At 36.3% G+C, this 5,656-nt stretch overlaps 1 long non-coding RNA gene across 1 annotated transcript; it reads right to left on the reverse strand.

Annotated features, from left to right (window-relative positions):
- Positions 1-301: 301 nt before the first annotated feature.
- Positions 302-5,086, reverse strand: LOC121917824. The gene is made up of 2 exons (XR_006101110.1): positions 5,002-5,086; positions 302-663 (listed from the first exon to the last, which is right to left on the reverse strand). It is a non-coding gene; the product is annotated as an uncharacterized LOC121917824 (long non-coding RNA).
- Positions 5,087-5,656: the final 570 nt, after the last annotated feature.

Consider the following 5,656-nt stretch of genomic DNA (forward strand, 5'->3'; position numbering starts at 1 on the left):
ATTTAATGAGACTTGAGCATCCACAGGCCTTGTTATCCACAGGGGGTCTTGGAACCAGCCCCCAGTGGATAAGAAGGGACAGCTCTTCACAGTTGGATGGTTCAGAGCACTGCTTCCAATTGGTCAAGGGGTGTGGCAGGTCTATATTGGAAGGGCTAAGTAAGTTTGACAGCTATCAATCATTTTGAAACTTCATTTTTTTGCATTGTAGGAAGCCAACCAAGTCTATGAAAGCTTAGGCTACAAGTTCTTTCACCTGGTTAGTATTAGATGAATGGGCAGGCTCTGGTCTTTTTTTTTCCTCCTCAAGCAGGTGGCCTCTGCTCTCTTCCTAGCCTCCTCCTGGCCTTTGCTATCTTCCTGCCCTCTGTTATCTTCCTGGCCTTTGTTCTCTTTTTGGCCTCTGCTTTCCTCTTGGCCTTTGCTCTCCTCTTCCTGGCCTCTGCTCTCCTCTTCTTGGCTTCTCCCTTCAGCTGCCGCCGGACATCTTTTCCCTGTTGTGTTTGAAACCTGCAAACTGGGGTGTTATGGCAGCAACAACAGGGAGTTTCAAAGCGACGCTTCTGTGCAGGTGGAGGGCTGCAACATGAGTTTTGGACCTCAGAAGGTGGCAGCATGTGCTTATGAGTGACTAGACGTCTCCGCTTGTTGTCCGGTTCATCCCTGGACAGAACAAGAGATAATGAAAGAGAGGTGTCACCTCAGAAGAAGATATCCAGGATGCCAGAAACATGAAAGTTTTAAGTAAGCATATACTGTACACGGAGATGAGTGTGGATTCCTTCCAAACAGGCATGGTAAAAATAATATTAGGACAGTGTTAAACATCCTTGAAAAATTTGAGCGCCAGAATGATGAGAAGCTGGCTATGCTGTTTGGTGGATGAGGAGAAAGCATTTGATAGGATTAGTTTGAGTTATCTACAAGAAGTACTGGAATGGATGAATCTGGGACCAAAATTATACAATTGGTTATTTGCTATATACGTTGAACAAAAGGCGTAACTGATAGTAAATAATGAAAGAACGGGTTATTTTAAAATTGAGCATGGTACAAGACAGTCTGTTCCCTATCCCCTCTCCTGTTTATTGTTGCATTTGAGGTATTGTTGAACCCCGTTAGAACTAACCCTGAGATAAAAGGGGTAAGAATAAGAGAACATGAATTTAAAGCTAGACATTGTTGTCCACATTACAAGAATATACAGATGTGTCAGGCCTGATGATAAATCAATCTAAAACCTCTTTTATAACAAAGAATTTAAGCAAGGATAAGAATGGGAAACTGAGTAAGATTTCTGGATTTAAAATCAATAATAAGGCTAAATACCTAGGAATTGTTATGACAAATAGAAATATTGATCTGTTTCAAAATAATTATATTAAGCTTTGGACTGAGATAAAAAGGGATTTAGCTTCTTGGTCAAAAATACACCTTTCTTTTTCTGGGAGAATTGGAACTATCAAAATGAGCATTTTCCCACACGTTTTGTCATAGTCCAATAACATCAGATATGAAAGTATTTACAATCTGGCAAAAGGAACTCTCTAAGTTCTTATGGAAGGAGGAACATGCCAGGGTGAAGGAAAATTCTCACGGATGAATGGGATAGAGGAGGCTGTGCTCTTCCCAACCTAAAATTGGATTATTTTGCGGTGTGTCTTTGCTGGTTGGAGAAATGGTTCAGGTTTGATGATAAAAGGTTACTATCATTAGAACGCAATGATTTAAAATTTGGTTTACATGCCTTTTTTGGTACAACAAAGTACTGTAAGGGAAAACAGAGATTTTGAACATCATTTCATTAGAAGGTCCCTGTTGTTGATTTGGAACAAAATTAAGCTTCTTTTTTGTAGGCAGATGCCTTACTGGGTTTCCCCACAAGAAGCTTTTTAAAAAAGATCCAAGGATAGAAATAAGATCTGATTAAGATATTTAAATCTAGCTCTCTGGAAAAATAATAAAATGGTTTCATTTAAAACAAGGGAACAGTTGGAAATGGAGAACATTAAAATTGATTGGTAATGTTATTTTCAGGTTACAGAGAGATTTAGACTAGATCATAACAATCTGGGAATCAGTAAGGAACCAAACGAGTTGGATAAGATTATAGAGAGTAAAGAGAAAGGACACCTCTCAAGATATCGCAAGGCCTTGAAAACAAGGGACTTAGAGGATGAGACGGTCAAACACTGTATGGTGAAATGGTCACAGGATTTAGGAAATAACCTAGATATGGATTTATGGGAGTGATCATGGAGGGATACGAAAAAGTTTACCTTATGCCAAAATTACAGGGAAAACTACACTCGGATGTTATACCAATGTATATGACCCCTGTTAAATTGAATAAAATATACAACACAGTGAACAAAAAATGTTGGAAATGCAAGAAATTGATAGTAATTATTTTCATCTCTGGTGGAAATGTACTGAGGAAATATTCAAAGATTAATGGGAAATATTTTACAAATAGATATCCCAAGGGATCCCCATTTATTTCTGTTAAACATGACTTGTACTTTGGATAGTAAAAAGGTGAAGGAATCGTCTCGTTTAATTATGTATATGATTACCACAGCTAGAATTCTTTATGCCAAACACTGGAAAAACCCACATATACCAACAGAAGAGGAATGGTTGGTTAAAATTAGAGAGACCCAAAGCTTGGATATACTTACCGCAAGCCTAAGAAATGACAAGGTTGAATTGGTTAAAAAGGAATACAGTGTTTACAATCCTTTCCCCATTTTATCATATTTTCTTTTACTAAATCTCCTTCCATTTGAAATTCCAACAATGCCTTTTATAATCTAGATAACACAGCAGGTTTTTCTTGTACCATAATTTCTTCTAACTTGGTTGGTTTCTCCCCCATTTTCATTGTTCCTTTATCCATTTTGTATCTAGCTTGCATTTGATGATATAAAAACCAGTCACACTTGTGACTTTCCATTCTAATCTGTTCCAAAGATTTCATTACAAATTCTTCCCCCTTTTTTATTAATACATCTTTATAAGTCAACCAACTTTCTTTCTTTTGGACATCGGTGTTAAACAACGCTTCATGGGGGGGGGGGATAACCAGAGACGGGTAAATGGGCTAATCCATTTTTATACTTTTCCCAAGTTTTAATAAGAGAAGCTCCTATAAAATGATTTTTAAAGGCAGCATTAACTGACTTTTCCATAAAACATGTAGGCATGATATCCGAATCTTAAATCATGACCCTCCAGTTTTAATAATTCCCTTTCTCTTAATCTAATCCAGGCGCTAAGCCATTCTAAAGTACAAGCTTCATAATATGTTTTTACATTAGGAACTGCCAGCCCTCCTCTATTTGTTGTATCTTGCATATAATTTTGTTTTATTCTTGGTTTTTTTCCATCCCATATATATATATATATATTCTGAGATCTGTTTTTGCCACTCTGCAAAGAGTTTTTGATTCTTAATCACAGGGATGGTACGAAATTAAATGTGGATTTAAAATTTAGACCGGAAATCTTGTTATTAAATATGTTGGAGGATAAGATAAGATAGAAAAGAGCTATGGGATTACAAAGAGGATACCGCGGCCGCGTCCTTAGCTGCGTTTTATACGCGAAGTTTTGCCTACAATTTATTTCTCAACCCTGTTCTGTAGAAGCATATTTCTGAGAAGAAGGAAGAGATCTCGGCTCTTTTATCCACATGTGGTGGTTTTGTAATCATGCCAAAAAATATTGGAATATGATACATTATAGAATTCAATTGATCTTAGATGAAAAGTTCCCTTAAGACCCCCCAATGTATTTGTTAAATATGATTTTGAATGCGAATTTGGGGAAAAAAGACGGCAAGTTACTCTTTTATATGATTTCAGCAGCCAGGATTTTGTTTGCTACTTATTGGAAGGAAACGCAGCAATTGACATGGGAGGATTGGTACATGAAGCTTCTTGACTACATGGAAATGGACAAACTTACTTGTCTTATGAAAAATCTGGACTGGAATAAAACCAAAAAGGTCTGGAATCAATCCTCTTATGTTGTATATGAAAAAAGAAAATTTAATCTCTAATTTCATTTGGTAAAAAGAAAACAATGGAATGATATATTTATCATAATTACATAATGAAAACACAGAAGCAAATTTTGGTTTAGAAAACTGCTTATTTTAAAACATCGTCACCATAAGCTTGTATGAATCGATCATTTCTAGGAGCCATAAATGTATTAGGTATTTCAGTTTGAAATAAGCATGTCCCCTCTCCTCCAGGAAACCAAGTCTTGTTACATTGTATTAACAAGAAAGCTTGTATATAATCTGTTATTATGTATCTATGTATACTTTTGTATGTTTATGGATTACATGTTGTATGTGTGGTATGTGGTAAATATACCTTTTAAATTAATAAAGAGTTAATATGAAAAAAGAAAAGAAAAGAGCTATGGGAAAATAATTTTCTAGATGTTGACTGCTGCTAGGTTAAGATACACAAAATATTGGAAATTAAAGAAAGCTATTGAGATAGAGGAGTGGATTATCAAACTGATGGAATTGATGGAAACAGACATAACAACAGATACATACAGATAAGCAGTTAGAAAATATAATGAAACGGTCAGGGTTTAGACCAAGGAAGTCTTGTCAATGTCTGTCAAGGTCTTAGGAAGAACGAAGCGGAGAGAGTGAAAGGTATTTATGTTGGGGTTGGAGGGAGGGAGGGATGGTGGATGACTGTGTATTCTGATAAGATGCTTCTGTTATATATGTTATATGTTTTATGTTATGTGGTTTAGGTAAATGTAATTTGTTTTGTTTTGTAATAAAATAAAATAAAGGAATACAGTGTTTAGATAAGTACGATGGAACCAAAATTGTATGAATAGGTTATAAGATGTTTTATGTTATATGGGATATATTATACTACAATTATTTGAAGGGGAAAGTAATCAGATTTTATGTTATCTTTCCCTTTCACCCTTAAGAATATCTATATGAAAAAGTCAGCTCACCTGTGGTCCCAGTCACTGCACAACCGTTTCTGGGGTGTGCTTTTTGTCCTGTTGCAGGAAGGCTTCCCATGACTGTCTCTTAGTCTAAAAACTCTCTTTGCTAATAAAGGAAGGAAATATTATATATAAATGTGTAAATTTATAAATGTGTAAATTTACAGCGCTGTATAAATAAAGGTTAATAATAATAATAATAATAATAATAATAATTTAAACAGGGCTATCATATCACCTCTTAACCTTCTTTTCTCCAGGCTAAACATCCCCACCTCCCTAAGGCGTTTCTCATAGGGCATGGTTTCCAGACACCCCCATTTTAGTCACCCTCCTTTAGACACACTCTAGTTTGTCAATGTCCTTTTTGAATTGTAAAATTATATCTCTTTATAATTTGGACTGAGGCCCGAACAGACAGGCCAAAATAAAGCTGCTTTGGATCACTTTGGAGATAGGCTGTTTAAATGATGCATGCGTCCTAAGAGGCTGGAAGCTGCGTCAAAGCCACACTCCAGTCCTAAGGACTGGACTACAGCATTGGTACACCCTCTGGCCTCTTAAGTTCCATGTGCATTTAAATAGCATACCTCCAATGTGTCCCGAAGCAGCTTTATTTTGGCTTGTCTGTTCGGGCCATGAGAACTAATGGAAAGTGTTG

Source organism: Sceloporus undulatus, unplaced genomic scaffold (genome assembly GCF_019175285.1).
Source record: "Sceloporus undulatus isolate JIND9_A2432 ecotype Alabama unplaced genomic scaffold, SceUnd_v1.1 scaffold_981, whole genome shotgun sequence".
Taxonomy (NCBI): Eukaryota; Metazoa; Chordata; class Lepidosauria; order Squamata; family Phrynosomatidae; genus Sceloporus; species Sceloporus undulatus.